Raw genomic sequence first — 21,874 nt, 5'->3', positions numbered from 1 at the left:
GCTCCTTTTTATTAGCTTTGAAGTTTAACTGTGTAGGTTAGGGAAAGCTCTTAATAAAAAGATAACAGAGGCTGAAACTTCATGGATAATAGGTAGGTGTTTTACCAGGGTTTTTTTTTTTTCAGTTAGTTTTATAGTTTATAGTTGTCTGACCTAGCACAAAGAAGGTTTTCCTACTGGCAGGGCAGTTCTAGCATAGCTTTGTCTACAATACGTAGGAAAAACGATTGCAGAGGCAGAATATGCCAATAAAAAGTTACACCTCTAAAATGACAGCAGCATGATTAGAGCGTATTAACTCTACAAAAGAGGGCATGGTCACACAAGTGACTATGAATTAGAGAGAGAGAGATGTAAACAAGACCTATTCTGCAGTTATTAGCTACAAATTTTTACTCCACAGCAGAAGACTAGATAGCTTCTCTTAAGTGACTTCTACCATTGTTAATCTGCCACCATTTTGGCTTGTAAAAAGAAACCAGCATTTATTGCTTTCTTTCACAGTAAGCCACCTCATATTTAAGGTGTGGTAAGAGTTTATACATAGACATTACCACAGAGTTGCAGGTGTGCTGGTGTTCATGCAGTGGTCCACTTGACAGGAAGTTGGTTGTTTTCTGACACCCCTAGTTCCTGGTATAGATACGCCAGAACAGTGTCCAGGCCCTCACACAGACCACAAATACCCCAGGAGAGAACCATGTACACAAGGCAGCTCTAAACACTGCACAAGGAAACAAGAGGAGTCACTTGGCCACTTCTGTAAAAAGCAGTGTCCAACCAAAGACAGCACTGTTCTTTCCAGTGTGCCACTGGAATGGAGGGACAGAAGCACCAGTTAGAGCTGCTGTTTCACCACTCTAGGCAGTGTTGAACCATGGGTGCTTGCACCTCACGAACCCAATAACTCTGTGTTATCTCCTCATAAGCACTTGTGAGTTCTCTTTTGTGCTTCAGAGTTGTTTCATTCACCTCCCTGTACCCTGCCAGTAAAAAGAAATACCTGTAGTTAGGATCATTCAAAGGCACGGCCCCAATTCAGCAGAGCACTGAATTCAGTGAAAACGCTTAAGTTATCTCCACTGACAAAATTTAACACGGGCTAGAAAATACTTTTTTTTTTTCCCCCAAGCAGCCAAACTCTCTATAAAATATATAGACTGAAAACTGAGTGACGTTGAGTAGAATAGAAAAATGAATTTAAGATTACTAGGGTGCATCTGTGAAAAGACACATGGATTTCTGTAGTAAACACTTATCTTTTATTCTGGCACAGAAAGGCAATCTCAACGCAATACAGTTTAAAGAAGATGGTCTCATCAATGTTTATGAATTTCACTCTTTCAACTGCTTACTTGCTTAGCAAAGCAACTTCATGCTTCAAAGCTCTATTCCAGATTGGTCAAAATATGAAAGAATAACCAAGCTCTTGGTAACCCCTACACCTCTCTTCCCACAGCTGTATTTGGTTTCTTTCCTTCCTCCTCCCTCATCAGACTGTACTTCTCACCGAAGACTGTAGTTGATTTTGTTTACAGTAGAAAAAAATGAAAGGTTGAATGAATTAGAGAGACCATTTTTGTTCTGCCCATTCCTTTGTTTATTTGTTATCACTGGCACCTGATGCTGCACACCCAGACAAATTTCTTGCTCACAGCTTTGCTCTGGGGGAAAAAAAAAAAAAAAAAAAACACCAAAAAAAAACCCCCAACAAACCACCCACAAAAAAACCCCACAACCCATAGGTAGAAAAGCACACTCCCTATTTTTTTGGTGGATATTGAATTGCAACATACTGAGTATTCTTAAGATGTATAAATCCACTCTGACAACTGAGACATATGATACCAAACCAAAGAGTTCCATTAGGCCTCATAATTAATGTACGAGGGTGTGGACAGGTGTTTGAAACAACCAACCTATCTTCAAAGGACTTCATTTGCTATTTAAAGGTAGTTGTGAAAACTCAGATTTAGAAAGCAGCTGACAGAAAAGGGTCTGAACCTGAAGAAGCAAATGTGGGTAGTCCAGGCAGGTGGTCTTGTAAGAACAAGATCTTGGACAGGTGGTGGTAAAAATTTAGTCCTGAAGCTTAAATGGCGATGGGTGATCCTTTTTTGAGGATGAATGTAATTAAGGCACCTTAGGGAGAAGCTTAGGGAGCAAACCAGAAGCTCGGACAAGATGCTGAGAAATTAGAATGACCAAAAAAATACTAACTTTAAACTCCAGGTGGCTGTGCAATTTTGTTGCTAGTTGGCATCTTGGACATAATAGGACCAAGCTGGAAATGTGAGCAATAGAGTAGGCAGATTTGGGTAAAGCCTAGGGGGAAAATGAGAACCAGATGAGTGTTTATGTCTGATGCTATGCCAAAAAACAAAGGACTATGCGAGCACTGAGGCAATCGCCTTCCTAGAGCTATAAATGGAATATGTGAAGTTTTTCAGTAGAGAAAGGGAAAGGTGAAGAGAACAAAACAACAAGTCCATGAAGTCACAAAAATGAACAAATGATGTTGCTCAGACAGTTGGGGACAAATCTGTACAAGTGTGATTTGACACTGCTATCAAATTTAACGGTTGACTTCAATTGGTTTGATGTTCTCATGCTATCCAGCCTTATTCTTCCAGCCTGAAGACCCTTCTGTTTTCTATGAAAAAATTAACAAAACCATGCATAATCTAATTATTGTAATTAAAGGACTATTCTCTTTTTCCCAATATGTCGTGTTGTCTTTTATCCCACAGTGTCATGCTTCCAGAGAGAGTGCTTTGCAACGGCAGCCTTTTGCCCTCACTATGTGCTGACGTAAGAAAATACATGTAGTACAAAGCAATGGAAAATCAGGCACTAGAAACGTGGAAGATGGTGTTGTACAGACAACTGGAGCATGTTGCATGTCTTGTGAGACCAGAAACAACTGCCATTAACTCTAGTCCCTGGAGAAAACCTTTACTTTTGATAAGTAGTGGAAAAGGCTTTTTTAGGACTGTTGATTGGGAAAAAAGCAAGCAGCTGAAGAGCAGTGTTTTAACCACTTTCAAAAATGGGTAACCAAGACCTTGGAAGGCAATTCTCAAGAGGAGTCAGCCATAGCCTGTGTATAGTCTCAATCCTACTAGAAGAAAGGCATAAGACTAGACACAGGTTGTTCCATGGTGGGGTCAGTGAATAAACCTACACTTTAGCGTGCTGTTTTCCTCACTAAACCAGCACATTCCAGTACTTCTACAGAATATTTTAAAAGTGAAAAATTAACCAGCAGTGCCCTCCGCTCCATCCTATAAAGCAAAGGAGCCTGAGGCATATATAAAGCTGATTTTTTACATTCTCTCAGTTGCTTTCCTCAGTTTTCTTCCATAGTATCTTGGATCATAATCTTTTATATTTTGTACATGCTTGTAATAAGCACAGTAGTGCTGCCTGTAAATATGAACACTTTTAGGTTTGTTTTTACAGTCTATCCACTTCCTTCCTAAAGGTCTGATGATTGACTAGCTGACATATAAAGCTATTGCTACATATTCACAACTTACAGATAAAAAGATGCTGATGAGATACTTAAAATGTCAAAACACAGATATATAGAAAGCAGGAAACTGCACCCTACAGAAGATCATTGTGTGTTGTTACAATACTGTATAGTGTATGCTTTCAATACTTTATGAACGATCACTTAATCTGCCTTCCCAGCCCTCTGGACCTGAATTAGTCTCTTGATAGCTCTGATTAACTTGGCCCCCTTCAGTCATATAATGCTGTTTTTGCTTCCAGATAAGCAGCTTTTGGTTCGTTGTATTTGGACTGTTTCCCACAAGTGGTATAAATGTGTCCTTAATGCTTCTTACAAGTTTGTTAATAAGATTAGAAGGATGATTGTAATATTTGTTGATTACTATCCAGTATACTGCTAATCCATTCTGGCGGTGAGGAAAGGGAAGTGCACAGCATGGCTTTGAACATAAATCTCAAACAGTAGCACTTGTTAACTTTCAGCAGCTTATGTATTTTATTGTGCTCATTGCTAATTAAAATTCTTACACAGAAAGCTTGCTTCACCCTAGGCTTGACCTGCCTCATATGATGCACTGAGGTGGCAGTTTCCTTGAATTAGGGTAGTTTGGGCATGTGACAAGTATTCTCTGATCACCTTCCTTACTGTGAGTCTCTAATAACTAGCTAGCACGCAAGAAGAGCATTAATGTCCTTAATGTGTTAGTTCTCTTGTGTGGAAACATAATGGGTTCCAGTGGAAGGATAATAAGATTGAGACTATTTCTAACCATAGAGATTCCTTCACAAATGGCAAGCAATCTTTTAATTTTATCCCTTTTCATTTGCTTTCCTTTATCCTTTAACTCTGCTCATTTCTAGTCCCTTTCCTTTTTTCCTGTGAATCTTCCCCTTCTTTTAGACATAGAGATTTTTAAGAAAATGTATTTAACTAGATTTTGACAGGGATATAGGAATGATCAGGTTACTTTTGTGGGAGCTGCAAATGCTCAAATTCTTTCATGACTGGGACCTCAAAAATTAGCTTGAGGTTTGGATCAAACAGTACTACCCACCAAAAGGCAGAAAACAACAGTAAGTATAGGTTTGTCAGTGTTAAAACTCAGAAATTTTTCTCCTAATTACAAAAATATAATAGGGAAAACAGCGAAGGGGAGTTCCTTTTCAAGCCTATGAGTTTCCCAGTATCCAGAGAGAAATCTCATCGCTCTGGAGACACCTGCAGAAATCTAGCTACTTGTAGGCCTTCTTCATGGCACATGGATGCCTCAGGAGCTCTACTCACAATCCCTCAGGTTCTCTGCTCAAAATTACCCCAGACCACTTCCAGTTGCAGGTTCGAAAGTACGAATGTGGAGCACACCTAGCTCAGTGCTGCCAGTAGAAATAGTGTCTTACTGGAAAATTCTGGTGGAAGCTCATGCACTCAAGGCACAAGGCCATGTCAGGTCACAGTACGCCTAAAAAAAGGCCTAGACAACCCCTCTTCTGAAATATCTATTAGACTATAAGAGTGAACTTGCATGATTGGTAGGAAGCAAATGTTTTCCAGAAGTACATGTAAAGAAGTAAGGGTAATTAGGAAGTTTTTCCGCTGGCTCTAGGACAAAACCAAGTATTTCATTAAAGCCACAGCCTGGAACGTGAGTCAGTATGCTAATATAACACAGCAGTCAGAGTTGCACTGTTGTAGCATATTGTCAGCTCATAGGCATGTATCTTCCCCAGCCTTGAGGGATTTTCACTGGTGGATTTGCAACAGCATGAGTCACCTGGGCCAACACTCACAGTCAGTTATACACGGTTGTGCTCCACTGATGTCACTGGGAGCTTCTCTGGTATCTTCACTGGAGCGTGGGCTTCACTGCTCCTTTGCCTCCCCTCACTCTTGAATATCCACAACTTCGTTTTTTGCAGTGTACTACTGCTAGTCTAGGCCTGGCACAGAACTGCCTTTAAACTGGTGTACTCCTTCTGCTGACCATAAGAACCTAAGAATAACCTCTGTGAATCTTCAGCACAGATTGAACAAATATTTCAGATCAAAGGGAACTGAATTACTGAGCTGCTGCTCTACGTAAACAATCAGTGACTCTACCACTGCCAGATTAGAAATCAGGAATCACTCCTCAATGCTCGGTTCACTTCAAGCAGGAAGCCTTTTAAACATATCAAAATGATGCAAGAACAACTTGGGGTTTTAATTAAACCTGAAAATCAGTTTTCCATTTTGAAGCCTGACCTGGATCCTGCAAAAAAAATCACAGTAAGATTTCAATTTATACTTTAGAGGTAGAGGAAAACCAGCTTTGTTCTTGAAAACATGATGTGGTCTTCACGCATTGTCAACTCTAAGAGCAGATTTTCTAGCCAAAATGCTAAAATAAAGACGGAATAACAAATTGAATGTAAGCCATCCTATCTCCTGTCCTAAAGACAAAAGTCCTCTACAGACCTGATTAGCAATAGTTTTATGACAAATGAAACCAACTAATTACCTGAATTGTACTTGAGCCATTATGATTTTATCTAGCAAGGACTCTAAGAAAACATAACATTATCTTCATGTTATTGTGGGAAGTTGAAAGAATCAAGAGGTTAGGGTTTTCTTTTCTTAAAGGAATTTTTCAGAAGAAAGTAAAAACTGTAACATAAAAAGATGCAGACTTGTGACATTTTTATTATTCTTTGTTTAGTGTGATTAATGCTGTGTACTTCTATTTTATTTTCGTTTAGGAGCTTCAATAAAATAAAAAAATTAGAAACCAAATCACATTTTTTTCAATGAACAGCATACGCTGGAACTTTTCTGAGCCGGCATGCATAAGAGCTGGTTAATGACCTGATTCAGTGCTCCAAATAAAGGGTCTGTCTCGTATATTTATTAACAACCACTGGGTGTCACTATGCCTCTACAAACACAGCTAAAATAGGCTTGATGATACAATAAGGAAACAAATGCATATCAACTACATATAATGCATACTATTATTGTGTGCTTTTATGGACCTGTCAGGTTGCTTATTCTTCTGTGTACATGAAACTCTTAAAAAACCCAAAGTAATGAGCAGCCAATGATCAGAAAACTAGCAGCTGACTTAGAGGTTGCCCTAGGAAAAAGATGCTCCTTCCTTTGCTTTTTATACAATCCATAACTGTGATTGTTGGCATCAGCAGGGGTGTAGTTTATTTTCTGTTTCTTTGTTTGCAATGCATTGGCTAAAAAAAATAGTGACTACCATACATTTTGTCCAACCTCTGCAAGTATTGTATTATTAAAGCCTCATACCTTGTTGCAGTCAGAGGCCATCCTCCTCTAAAAGATTCATAGCAGCTATAAATATCAACTTCAGCATGGAATTCAGCCTGTAACCAACGTGTGCTCCAAAATAAAGTTCTTTATTCCGTGAATATGTTAAAAAGATTGATTATGACACACAGCAGCTCAGAAGTCTGATTTCCAACCCTCTGTTTCACCAAGAGCTTTCATTGCAAACAAGAAAGCAAAGGCCAGGATGACTTTTAGGCTCTGGACAAACCACTTTAGATATTACACCCCCCCAAATACTTCTCCAGCTGTGTAGGTTTCACAAGACAGTGTAGTTGTCGGTGGGGGTTACTGGGCCCTGCTACAGGGATGGCAAAACTGCCTTCCCCAGCATCAGCTCCTGCCAGATCAGGCTGAGGGGTGGTTGCAGGAATGACAGTGGGCAGAGCAGAGGCCAGAAGGAGGTGCTGCTGCTGTCGGAGGAAGGAGTAACCTGGATCCTGCTCACCATGGTACTTTCAAGTCCTGACTGTAGAGTCCAGGCATGTGAGCGGCCTCTCACCATCTTTTCTCATATGATTCTGCCCTGGATTGCTGTCATGAGCTGCTCATATGCAAGGGTCAGGAGAAATACATGGTGATACTGTCCTGACGTCTGTGGACTTAACACGAGCATGACCAGAAAGTATTAAGACTGGCAGGTCCTCCTGAAGATGTGAGATGTAACATTTCTTTAGCCTTGCCCTTACTGTTACCACAGAGCAAGGACAGAAAGTGCCAATGAAGAACTTTATTATTCAGGATCAAATTGATGTGATACACTCACCTATCTGAAGCATTTATAATAGACACGGGCAGCTGTAGGTATCAATGACAACATTCTGATTGATCAATCACAGCAAGAGAGGTGGGAAGGTCAGTGTCCTGATGAAAATAAGAGAAAGAATTATTTGCTTAGTGTGAGCCATATGTATTTTGTCTTCTGAAGTCTGGATATGCATTAGAAGCATTCCCCAGTGAAGAGCTGGAGCAAGTATGCAGTTAGCTCTGCCGCTGTGAGCCTGTAGATGCCTAAGCAGTTGCATAGATTGAGGCCTTGAGGTCTTGTGCTCTGAAACATGGAAGATTTCCCCCCTGATCTGGAATGGAAACTACAGCCATTGTACGCCCCCACAGGTTTCTCTGGTCTTCTTGCTGTGTTCTTTTTTTTTTTTAAAGGCGACAAACTGACTTACCTCCTGGGGACTCCCCGGTGGGTTTGCTGCCACGGCCCTGCAGCCTGGCACAGTGCTCCACTCCCTGGCAGGGAGCCCGGGACACTCAAAAGCCCCCGTCTGTGTCCTGTCTTGCCAGTTCCTAACCCCAGCTCAGGCAGTCTGAAAACTGTAGCGTCCACATTTGGCACCTAGCCCTTCAGTGGGGAGAGGGGAAGTCTTGTGAGCCCCTGCGTGAGCTGAGGCTCCCAGCGCTCCTGTTCTCAGTGTTACAGCCTGGGGCATCGGTGAGAAGGGAATCATCCACCTGGACAGGCAGGGGACTTGAAATCCTAGGGACCTCCAGCCATTGGCTAGTCTGAAAAGCAGGCAACCGTGCTTTGCATATTCTGTGAGGAGTAAATCTATGTAGGAGACACCACCAGTCTCCCATTAGCCTCTGTCCAGAAATGAACGCGATCCCTCCAGCCCCAAATCAGGTCTATACCTGTGGAAGCAAGATTTATGAAGAACTGTTCTCTGAGGTGCTGCTTCTCTCCTGCCAAGTCTGTAATGGCCATGTCCTCATCTTCCTTCCCGACACCAGGCAGAGCCAGGTGCCGTTTGGCCCTTCCGCTTTCCCAGCAAGGTTTTGCAGGGATGGAAATGAGAAGAGCAGTCCTGTTGCTAGCAGGATGGAGCCTGTGGTGCTGGATTTTTTCTGCTCTGGTCCTCTTCTGCCAGGAGGGCTGAGGAGTGGCCCTTGCTTGCTCTCTGCAGAAGCTGTCATCAGCTGCTGTAGCCCAGAAGCAGGGCTGTGCAGCCAGCAACCAATTAGAGGGATTTCTTCTGAACATCTTGTCAAGTGCTCTCTTCTCCAAACCACCTTTCTGTTCACAAACTGTAGAGTTTGGGTCTTCAACTCCTTCCAACTCAACTCATTTTAAGCTTTGCCAGAGCTGTCCAGACCTTTAGACCTTGGAAACACAAACTCCAGAACAGCCCACTACATGAATTGTCAGAAAACTGGGCAAGTTTTTAAAGGAAATATGACTGTGATTTGGGAAAAGTCTGTTGAAACCAAACTACTCCCAAAGAATATGTTGTTTTTGACAGATCAGCATTTTCCAATGACATTCTATTTTGTCCTCAAATTCCTGAACAGCTCCAGTCAGGTCTTCGTTCTGGTTCAGTGACAGCAATGAGATCATCATCCACTCATGCCAGACAGCAGATCCAGTTTTGTGAAAGGACCTTTCTCAAGCTGTGAGTTTCGACATTGCAAAGGGTCTCGTCACTACATTAAATTGCTATTTGCATTTCATATTTCCCTTTCTTGAAGGGAAATTCATCAGGATGCTGAGAAAGAAGAACACCAAAGGCATATGTTTATAGTGAGGTCATTCATTCAAATGCAACCAGCTGCAAGTGTTGAAGACATTTTTGGAAAGAAAGGTTAAAATCATTATCTTAAGCCAAATAACAAAAAATCAGGGTGTGTACACACTCCCTGCCCCGTTCCACAAATGTACAAGCAACTCTGTGGATGTATGTCTTTTGGTTGAAGACAAATAGGGGTCATAAGGTAGGAAATGACAGAACTAATAGGAATTTGCTGACATTCAACTCACATGCTCTGATTAAACTGACATGTCCCCAAATAGAATCATAGAATCATAGAATGGTTATATATAAATGGTTATATATAAATGGTTATATATAAATACCCAGCAGTTAGAGACACTTGCAATACTACTAAGACGGATCTTCACCAGGGTCCTACAAGGAAGCTGGGGGGACTTTTTACAAGGGCCTGTAGTGACAGGACAAGGGGTAATGAGTTTAAATTGAAAGTGGGGAGGTTTAGATAGGATATCAGGAAGAAGTTCTTCCCGGAGAGGGTTGTGAGGTTGGAACAGGTTGCCCAGAGAAGCTGTGGATGCCTCATCCCTGGAAGTGTTCAAGGCCAGGCTGGATGAGGCTTTGAGCAACGTGGTCTAGTGGAAGGTGTCCCTGCCCATGGCAGGGGGGTTGGAACTAGATGATCTTCAAGGTCCCTTCCAACCCAAACCATTCCACGATTTTATGATTCTATGATTTGTTGGTTAGCACTAAGCAGAGTCTCAGACTGATGTAAAATATTCCCTGTTTCAAAAAAGCCTGTGGACAATATTGTTGGATCACCAAGACCTATCAATAACATTTTAATTCTTTAAATTTCAGCTGATTGGTAAATTCAGATCCAAATATTATGATTCAAATTGGCCTCAGAAGTGCTTAGTTCAGATGCATTAAAATGTAATAGGACTTGCTTTTCAAGGCTATTTTTGATTTGCTCCTTGCTAGGGAAATAAGAAGTTCACCAGAGGGGAAGACACAAAGCATTCTGAAAATAATCAAACAAGAATTTGGTACCATCAAACTTGACCTGGTATCTTCAAAGTAGAAGACAAGTATCTTCAAAGTGAGACTGAATGCAAACAGCTGTAATGCAGATTGGGTCCCAAAACTTTTCAGTCCACTCTTAAGCAACATTAACTGCTGTGACAGCCGTAAAAGTCTGCTAAGCTGTAAGGAAAATTGTTACAACATGCATACTCTAGATCACTCCAGAATAGCAAGCACTCCTAGATGCACGACTTCACGTGAGTCAAGGTGAAAATACATTTACTGACCTTAAAGTGAACTGTACTGAACTGTGGACAGACAGGGTTACCTTGCACTGTTTGTAATGTACAGTAGTGGCACAACTCCTCATGGCTCAGGCACTTCCAGGCCCACCCCTCGATCAGAATAGAAAGAAGCAGCTGAGAATGAGAATTTTCTTTCTGTGGCCTTTTGTACACAGATGCAAGATTTGCTCTGACCTTCATGGTTACACTTCAGACCCCTTTGCCCACTTCTGCAAGAGGGGATTTACCACTAACTTCTTCACAGGTCACTTAGGAGCCTCTAAAATACACAGCATGCGAGGAGCGTCTTGCTTCAGTTTGACGTGACTCAAGCAAATAGAACAGTTTGAATAACAATATCTCCTGAACTCAATAAACCTGGAGGATTTTTAGATACAGCTAAAATGGTGCACAAGCCAGAAGTAGTATTAAAACTGATTCATCTCAGGGCTGTTTTAGCCTGAGAAGCTCACAGCTGGTTTATGTCAAGGTTACTGTGGCTGCAACATCCTGATGAAACCAATTTAAACCTCCCCTATTCATTTTTCTACTGTGTTGTAGCTGTCATCAGTGTACAGACCCAGTGCTAACCTCAAGGATATCTTTCAAAAATAAAGGTAAACTTGAGTTTATAGGTTTTAGTTAGACAGATTAAAAAAAAGTAAAAATCCATAAAGTATCAGGGTCTAGCTAGATCTTCAGTTCAATGTAAATCCACAAGATTGTCATAGAAACAAGTGCATTTTTTTGATACTGGAAGAAACTAATGAATTAGAGCAAGTTAAATAATTTAGAAGATGAGTATGGATGACTGCTTAACTCTCAAGCAGCAAGCTTGTTCTATTTATAGCAGAGTTTCCATTTTTTCTCCCTCTTTCTGTAAGTATTTCAATAATTTACTTATTCACTAATAAAGTATTAAGCGAGGACAGTAAGCTCATTGCCCTTTTCTGTATCATCTGTGGAAAATTTGAGGCTGAGACTTCCTTCAGAGGTCAGATGGAGAGGGTGCGTAGAGAAGATGATCAGCTTGAGGGCAGAGGTAGTGATGCTGATGTGTTGGCATATATGAGGAGTCCTGTGACTGATTTATCAAATGTAGTGTGATTACACCAATGCATGACTGACAGTTTCATTTCAGAGTCTGGAATGACACTGCATAATTATCCTTCTGCCTAGAAATAAAAGGGCAAGTTGAATGTTGATCCAGTTAGATAGTTCCAAGAAGGGAATATTTCACTGGAAGAAAGTGCAGCTGCAATGCAGAGGATCCCCTTTGAATTAGGCAGTGCATTACCTGGTGGGTGACCTCTTAGTTGAAAGTAGGACATGTGCAGAATCTCTTGTCGTATTTGAAAGGGGCACATAAAGGCAAACTATTACGGCTAGGTATTCAGGCAACTGAGAAGGCAGAAGCAAAATCCCAAATGACAGAGGCTCTGGAATGGAAAATAAGGAGATAGGTGCTCTGGAGGTCAAAGAGCAGCATCATGTGCTCCCCTTGATACCAACGCATGCTCTATCAGTGCTGGAGAGATCACTGGTGGGTATCAAGGAGCACCCGTCTTAAGCTTTTCGCTGCTAGTCATTCCAACTCCTTCAACAGCAGTTTCAGCTCTCATCAGCCAAAGGTGGACAAAGCAAATGCTGCTTAGGAAGAAGATGACCAAGGAGCTGCAAACTCAACTATATGCAGCACTTGCCACAGGACAAGATACAGAGAGGCAGGCAGACAAGACAGTGCATGGCATAGTGTCAGAAAAAAATAACTGTCAAAAGTCTTCCTGTGGGTGAAAATTAATCATTGGCTAGATTATGCACCTAGACTGAAAATCTACATAAGCAAAATTTTCAGGAGCAGCAAATCTGCAAAATTTACTTCAGTAGTAGATGATTAAAAAAAACCCCCAACTAAATAAAATAAGAACTCTTATTGAAAAAAAAAGACCTAAAGGGGCAACTAAAATAGTAGATGCTTGCAGTTAACGTGAAGACTATTTATAGACAAGATATCAAAGGCTCAGAAGGATGGCAGGACTTCTACCACACAGACCTCAGATGTGGCAGCACACTCCACCCTAAGCCCAAAGCAATCAATTGAAATGATTTAATATCAGGTTAATGGAAGATATGTGAAGTAAGAGGACAGCTTTCAAATATCTGAGGTGGAAAATGGAAAATAATATAAAAACTGGCAGGCTAAATATAAATGCACATGAAGGCAGATTGGAAAAGAGTTTGAGGACCAACTTCAAAAAGTCATAAAATGTCATATAAATTCTTTTTCAAACAGATGAGGAATAAAAAGCCAGCCAGAAAGTTTGCAGGGCAACCAATGGCCAAGCATAAAAGGGAGTACTCAGAGAACATAAGGTCAGAGCAGAAACAGTAAACAATTTTTTTTTTTGTAGCTGTGCGCTCTTTGGAGACTTTCGGAACATTTCCACATCAGACTCCTTCCTCTCTGTGGATGAATCTGAGGATATGAATTGTCAGTGGAACTGGAGCCATCAACAAAATCAATAGTAACAAATCACTATACCCAGATGCTGTTCAGAGCAGAGTTGTAAAGGAATGCAAGTCTGAAATAGATGAACTATTAACTGTCGCATATAAGTTCTTTAAAACCACCTCAATACCAGCTGAAAGGAATTTCTTTTTTTTTTTCAGGAATAAAAATTGAAAACCATAGAAAACACCAGCAAAACAGTGGTAGAGAATATAATCAGTGAGCTGGAAAAGGGGTTAAACAATGAAGTGACAAAATTTGCTGATGATACTGTATTCAGGGTAATCAAAATGAAAGCTGACTGTGAAGATTTGCAGGAGAGCCCCATGATGTTAAGGGAGTAATAAAACAACAAATGAAACTGAATGCATAAATGTAAAGTAATGCCTGTGGGAGAAACAATCCTATATACATGTTAGTCTCAGAAATAATTTCTCTCACTCAGGAGAGAGATTTTGAAAGGCAAGTCCTTACTAATGAACAATTAAACTGCTAAAATGCTGGGAATTATTTGGAAAAAAGAGTATGGCATGAATCCATAGTGGACCCAGAACTTGAATACTCTGTGCTCTTCCAGTGCCCTCATCTCAATAAAAGTTTATAGTAAAAATAGAAAAGATAAAGGACAAGCAGGACTCTTGAAGCTAAACAATGGCTTCCCTGCAAGGAATGGCACCCAGCCCAGAAAAAAATGGAGGGATGCTGTGATAGACTTCTGTAAACAGAGAGTAGCAAAGAAAAAGTGAATAGGAGTTAATTGCCCACTGTCTTTTCTAATATAAGAACTATGGATATCAAATAGACCTAAGAGGTGACAAATTCAAAACAAACAGATAAAAGACTCTTCACACAATGCATCACAAGTTCTCAAATCCCTGAGCTGAGTATGTACCAAGGAAGCATCACTAGATACCCTCCCTATTCTTATACTTGTTTTATTCCAGGTACAAGAATAGGGTCTCGCCTAAGACTTGGAGTCTTTGGGGTAGGATCTATTCTCATGTCTTAGGAGAAGGTTGCTATTCTCATGCCATAAGGCAAATTAATTTAATTCCTCTCCTTTCCATTTTCTGAGTTTATTTGTTAAAGGCTCTTATCATGTCAGCAAAACATACAAGGACCTGGAATTGAACCACTGCAGCAAGAGCTTCCCAAGAAAGCTGGGGATAAACAGCTAAGTTTAGTTTCTGTTGAACTTCAAGCAGAAGTCATTTTGGTTAAACACGTATCTCCATAGAGAAAACATCCCTTTTAAGGCAGAACAATATTAGATTACAGGGTATGTGACACCATTTTTCCACATTCCAGTTTAATGTTCACACAAGCTCTTCCTCCCAGATGTGACATTTCGCCTGACACTTACTGCATGTCATGCACTGGCCTGGAAGCAGTAGGTGAAAGTGACACGGCATTTAAAGAAAACGCTCCCAACAGCGTTGTCATGATCTGCGATTGCATGAAAATCACTACCGTTTGTTTACAGTGGCTTGGTTAAAGATCTGTACCCGGCCCAAGGGCATAAAGCAGTGACCTAATGTCTTAAATAGCATTCCACTTGAAATAAAATGAAACAAAGGAAATATGCCACAGTAATAATATTTGAGAGATCTGCCGAGTGGTAAAATAAACATTGCTTCTATTTATCTGGCTATCAATCCATGGAGAACATGAAGTAATTTGTCACTCTGGAATGGTGAGACTCATGAGCATCTTTGGGATCACTTAGCTCACATACATGAAAACTTATAGGGAAGACACAAGATCAAACCCATCCCCTTTTTAACTTCGTGTTACAGCCAACACTGAGTAAATAGTAATTTCCCTTTCCTTTTCCCAGTGGTCATCAGTCTTATTTACCTCAGGAATTCCAGCTATGCTCACTTTTAATTTAATATGTGAAACAATCTGTAATGTGCACTAAGAAAGCATTTTTTGCATATTTTTTGCATATTTTAGAAAAGAATTTACAAGTAATCTGGATTGGTTTAAATAACTGCATTGTAAATCGTATGTGATGTTCTGTAAGGGTAGTTGGGAGACAGGATGCATTGGATTACAGCGATTTCCCTCTGCAAAGTGATGGATAGGCTTGGGAACCACATGCAACTGTCCCTGTTGGCCTGGTGGAAGGGGTACCCACCAGGCAGAGCAAAGCACCCATGCAGATGGGTTCTTGAACTGGGACTCAGGTGCAGGATAGATCAAGTCAGGGCTTGCATTCATACGGAATAGAAGCAAGTCTGGGCTCAAATGTGGCCCAATGAACAACACAGATGCACCCAAGATTCTGGGAATTTTTCTACCTAATCCTCCTTCTGGGTCATATTTTTGACTGCCTACAAAATGGGTGTGAAGATGCTGGCTCTTTTGCACAAGAAGAACAGAAGCAGCAGTCATTGCTGTTCCTTACAACCACCTATTCAGGTTCATAAGAAAATCAAATCATAACTACAAGGCTGTTCTTTCATTTAATGTATTCTTGTGCTTCATTTAACATGCTTCCACATTTCCAAAAAATAAGGTAAGAGTGCTACACTCTCATCCGTGACGAGCCTGCACCACTGGCACGTACACCACTGACCAGTATTGTTGCTGGACAAAGCACTAGATAAAACTCTCAAAGATTCTGTGCAGTGCTTAGCAGCAATGAAAAAACAAATCCACGATATATAAACAGAAACACTGCCTATAACCTGGCAGAAAGAATTTTAGAAGGATTTCAAGTAGACAGCAGTATGCAAACATGAACAATATGCGCAGAAATGAATACTCAGGGTCTGACATGAGGGGGAAAAGTGACTGGAATAGTGTCTGAGCACATATTCTGGGGTTACGGAGAGGGTAATGGAGCAAATGGCCTGGTTCTCAGGGAGGAGCTGCATGAGGAGTTCCAAAGGGTTCCCTCTCCCCATTTTACATCCATGAGGAAAAGAAAGACAATGATCCAGAAACAAAAGATACTCTACTTAGCACTGTAATCCTGATGCCATCAACTCCTCCTGTAAATCCAGTGGGCTTTTGGTGAAGCTCTTATATATCCAGAGCAGGGAAAAGAAAAAGGAATGACCAGGAGAAACATCCTGAAAGGTGTCTTAGTTACCTGTTTCAGGGATTTAAAGAAATTATGAGGAAACAACAAGGAGCCCAGAGCAATGACACTGCTGAATGTCTTGCCTTCTTTATATTTTGCATCTCCTTAGGCTTCTCATTAGAACTGCATCTCTGGTCTGAAACAGTAGGAGTCAGCAGGATATATGTACTGTAAGAAACACATTTTCATCCAGCAGTTCAAAAGCCTCAGTGAAAATGGTAAAGCTTAATCTGTCCGCTGTGGGCTGTAGCAGCAGACAGCATGGGTGGGGCCTCAGTGAAAGTCTTGGCTGCCTGGGTTTTTAGGGAGCTTGAATAAAGATATTTATTCTTGGAAGAAAATAGGTCAATTATTTTCTATGGCAACTGGAAAATAAACACACAAACTGGCAGCAAAATATCTATCCCGAGATTTTTTTTTTTTTTAAAGGCCAAGTAAAAGGATACTTCGTAATACTCTTTGCTAAACTATTTATTCAGTTAAATTCCATGTTGACTTTTTACAGCCACGCAGACTCTGCATCACTGAGAGCTGATGGGATGAGCCCCAAGAACTGTGTGGAAGCTAATCCCGAGCCCAAGCCTGAGCCCAAGCCTAAGCCAGAGCCAGGTCACTGCTGACAGTGAGCGGGGACAAATTTCACCTGGATGCTCATGCAGCAGCAAACGTGAATCATGAGCACTGTCTCACTGACAGTGGGATTTGTGTGTGCATCATCTGTACATAAATTAAGTGTACATCTTAAAAGATGTCAGTACTGACGGGTTGTTGAGGTCAGAGGAAAGGTACTTATTTACTCACTTCCCTTGTCTCTGCAGAAGCCAGCACTACTTGCTTTCAACAGGGCAGCCAGCCTGATGTTCACTCATTTCTCTTAAGCTAGAGCCATATTTGTTGCTGTAGATAGGTTCTTCCTTCCAACAGTCAGAGGATTTCCTCAGAGGGAGGAAAGAAGCCTTCTGGCTCCTTTCAAAAGCAAGCTGACATCCCCACTACCGTTTCTCCCTTTAACAAAAGGAAGCCTTCGCTGCTCTCAGACTAAGACACTCAGTTGTATGTCTCCCTGTCAGCTTCTCTTCCTCTTTGTTGGCAATGGGTGATGTGTCAAGCCACTGATTGTGAGAAAAGGCAGGTAACATGCACCATTATGGTCCATACCTGTCAACTGAGACTCAAATTGCTATTTCTTACATAAATTTGGAGTAGCTCAATGGATCTGAGTTGCAGGATTCACTTCAAACAGAGGCAGTTGATGTCAATTGATGAAGCTTTACAAAGTACAGCTGACATGGGAAGACAGCCTATCTTCTTGGGAGGGCGGGAGAACTCAGAGTTATTCGAGTTATTTCAAAACAAAAGGATCAAAGTGGTGGGCTATAACTGAAGTCTGGTTTTATGAAATAACAGTACCTTTCAATACCATGAAAAAGAGACAGAAGTAGTGAGATACAAAGCACAGCACTGAAACATAAAAATATGAAAACTCTTAAAAATATCTTCACATTCCCCATGAATGAAGAGGGGAACATGTTACTGGTATTGGCAGCATGTTTCCTTCTAAGCAGCTGTTAGATCAGGATCTCCTCAGACCTGACAGCTGGGAAGAAAACTTAGTAAGATTCAATCACATACCTTACAAAACTTGATTTACAGGAATGAAAAAAACATGCTGCTTTGACAGTAGAAAAAAATCAAACAACCTATGACAGCTTCTTCACTTATCCCTTCAAGACTCTTCTGCCAGAACCTTAATCCAAGAGTCACCTCCCCAGGCTTCCCTCAAGCCTACACAGCATTGCTGTTCAGACTGCTGAAGCTGCTTTTTCTCTCTCTTCCAGCGTGCGGTCTCATTCCTCGATTCCCCGAGCCCTATCACACACACGCACACAGGCACATGTGCGCACACACACTCACTTGCACTTACTTTTCCTAGCGCCTCATGCAGCCAAATATCTCTGCTCAGAGCCTTCAAATTGCTGAGCAGCTCTGCCTTGCCTTTATTTTGTGTTGAGTATCTAAGAATGCAAGAGTCCCAGGGCCAGAAAGAGAGAAATAAAAATACAACCTAACTCTGGAGGCTGTAGTATTAGGGGTTCTCAGCCCTGAAAGCGGGCAAATACGGGCTCCAGTGCCAGCCTCCTTGAATTATTCATCTTTCATCCAATGAATGTGCACTGTGAGTTGCATCCTTTCTGGGACAGAGACTCTTTTTTACAACCGAGTGCTTTAAACAAGGAGGCAGAATTGACACCTCAAATCCTTGCTTGCTCTAAGTGAAGGGGCACTATTCCTACCCAGATTCCCGACAGGGCCCAGCGACACAGCCTTCTCCTTAGATACTGAGCATGTGATGTAGGCCACATCCTTTGAGCATATTTTTCAGGTAAGGTCTGTGAAGGGTCATATGTAAAGCCTGAAGAGCTAGATAACGCAGAGCTAAATTCCCAGATTACGTTGCTTCTGAACATATCTACCTTTAGGTGCCTAACTAACTTCTGATCTCTAAGCACTTTTAAGATTAAATATTTTGAGGCAGTAGTCTTTCTGGCCCCCTTCTTGAAATTTCTGCCTATATGGAGCACAGCTAAAGCTTAGACAATTTGTACAATGCCTTCAGTTCTGATATGCTTTTTCAGTCAAAATAATGCTGTTTACGTCAGTGATATTAATCTTAATTTTTCCATTGCAAATGAATCTGTATTGGGCCCAGAAGCTGTAAGCCACTGGAATGTAACTCTAAGAAGCTCTTACTCTGGGATAATTTTAATAAGTAGGAATGCCAAAGGGTACTTGGGTTTGGAAAGCAAGACTGTTTTCACTGTTTCTATCCACAGTAAATACTGTATAAACTTCCTTTGGTACAAAACCAGGCAGGTTTGGTTGTGGGGTTTTTTTTGTTTGGGTTTTTTTTCTGTGTTTTTTTTGTTTGGTTGTTTTGTGGGTTTGGTTTTTTTTTTCCTAACTTCTCCTTTACTAACAAATCATCATAGAATCATAAATTCATGGAATGGTTTGGGTTGGAAGGGACCTTAAAGACCATCTAGTTCCAACCCCCTGTCACGGGCAGAGACACCTTCCACTAGACCAGGTTGCTCAAAGCCTCATCCAGCCTGGCCTTGAACACTTCCAGGGATGGGGCATCCACAGCTTCTCTGGGCAACCAGTTCCAGTGCCTCACCACCCTCTCCGGGAAGAATTTCTTCCTGATATCTAATCTAAACCTCCCCACTTTCAATTTAAACCTGTTTCCCCTTGTCCTGTCACTACAGGCCCTTGTAAAAAGTCGCCCCTCAGCTTCCATGTAGGACATCACTGGGAAAAGAATTTTGTTAAAAACACGAATTTCACTCTTCTCCTTTCTCATTTTTACCATCAAAGTTTCCATATAACCCTGTTTCTTATTTTCCACTTATGGAATTCACCAGAAATGATGCCATTCCCAGTGACAACTACATACAGGCTTGCTTAAATTAGAATTAAGTGGGGAGAGAGGAAAAAAAAAACCCAACACAACGAACTCTTGCAGTCTCTAATAACCCATGTCCCATTTAAGCCATGGCTGCCTTACACTTTGCAAGCATACATTTCTTGGTCAAGAGAGGAAGTATGGGGAGTTTTTTTCTTTTTCTGTTAGCGTTCATTCTTTGTTTTCCTGCCGTGACTCCACCACCCTTCCTGTTCCTGGAAATCTGGTGGCATCTCTGAGGAGTCTGACAGAAGATGGGGAAAAATGTGCCAGAATATGGCAGGAATGGCTGACAGGAAATAATGGAAGAGGAGAGGAGTAGAGCCGTGTGGCTACAGCTGGCTATCAGAGTCATGCAGTGCTGGGGTAATCCAGTGACACACGTCCAGACTGTTCCAGCGTAGAGTACATGCCGGGGATGGAGGGGCAAGCCCTGTCCTCCTTCCCATTCACCATGTTTTCCCAATATGCCAATTTAGGGGTGTAAAATGGCCTTCAAATAAGGATGAAATTACACTTGAGAGAGAGTATTTCATATCAGCCAACCAATGATGTGGTGTTTTCACATGCAAAATGTGGATTTTAATGTGGAAAAGCACCCTGTAACTTCCTGAAGATCCTGAATACTGGAGCATTAATTAGTTACTCGTCCTGATTGAAATTCTCCCTGCAGGCTGGTGTGAACAGTTTTAAACATCTACACATATTGCCTTACAACATGCAGATTTTTATTCCAAAATGCAAAGAAGAACAATGAATGTGGCTTATTACTCACTCTAGAGAGTAATTACCACACAATGGTAACAAAAGACATTTGGGGAAGACAATGTGAGTGACCACTAAACCTATTTTTGGTCAGTTTATCTGTAGTATTGAATAACTGACTCAATTCGGTTTGATTGGCTGTCCATCCACAGCGCTAAATGTTAGTTTGTTCCCAGAAGCTCCTTAATACCTTCTAAAGCAAAACTGGAATGTGGGATTAAGCATCATGGTGCCAAGTGAAAAGCCAGGACTAAATGTTCTGTGCAGTGAGTGCCATTAATCTTCTCTGGAAGGAGTCTGCTCTCATTTCCAAACAAACGTATGAAAAGAGGTGTTCACACTGATGCTGGATATGAGCAAGATGCTAACTAGCATTTGGAAGTGGAGGCAGAGGAGAGAGGAGGAAGACAGGGTGGAAGTGTTGGTGATGGTCAGTTGTCTATCATCCATCAGAAAAAACTTCCCGAGAACAGTGTTACAGGGTTATGCTGAACTTGGCTGAACTGAGCACTCCATTAGGTCTCTGTTTGGATGCCCCAATACTTCAGTGAGATGCTAGAAGCCTCAGGAAATTAAACAAGCGATATTTTTAGAGCAAGCAACATTGTCTTTCTGTGAGCCCTTCCACCAGCTTCTCCCCAAGCTCCGGACAGGCTGTACAGCAGGCCAAGAGGGCTGCTGAGGTTCAGCTGTTTTCTACCCACGAGGGCCTGTCTTGGAGAAAGCAAAGATATCAGTCTGCCATTTAAAGGGAACAAGGTGAAGGTCAAAGGCCTCATTAAATTCTAATCCTAAAAATACAGAAGGAAGGAAAGCCATTTTGCTGGTAAATGCATCCACATTTATTTGCGAGCTCATGTAGCTCAAATCCAAAATCCTAAACTTTGGAAACTTTTTCCCAGCTCCTGCAGAGAGGGTATGTTGACACACAAGCAAGGAATTCCACATACAGAAGGAAATGAAACAGTAAGAGATAAAACTGGAATACTTGAGAAAAAAGTAAATATAGGGTAAAGAAAGCCAACCTTAAATTCTGTTAATGGAATACAGATAGTTTTTCTTCAAGGAACTTGAGAGTTAACCTATTTACAGATAACGTGACATTTTCCAAAATAAATTCTCCCACATGTGATAGCATTGAGTTGGTGAGAAGAATATTAACCTCTTCTCAATGCCTTGTTTATTTTGAACATTTACAGCTTTATGCGACTAACAATATACAGAAATACTGCAAACTTGTCATGCAGAGTTTCTACATGCACTTTTGCTTTGTGATCTCTAGGATAAACTCTACAACTGAATTGGCACTCACATTTGCTAGGATAAAAAATATTGATGTGATTCACATTTCTAGGACTGCTACTAGATGCAGCAAGCAAAGAGGAAATAGTAAA

The sequence above is a fragment of the Eurypyga helias genome, unplaced genomic scaffold (genome assembly GCF_000690775.1).
Source record: "Eurypyga helias isolate BGI_N326 unplaced genomic scaffold, ASM69077v1 scaffold15718, whole genome shotgun sequence".
In the NCBI taxonomy this organism is placed as follows: domain Eukaryota; kingdom Metazoa; phylum Chordata; class Aves; order Eurypygiformes; family Eurypygidae; genus Eurypyga; species Eurypyga helias.
The sequence above is the reverse complement of the archived record's forward strand: the minus strand, read 5'-3'. Positions refer to the sequence as shown.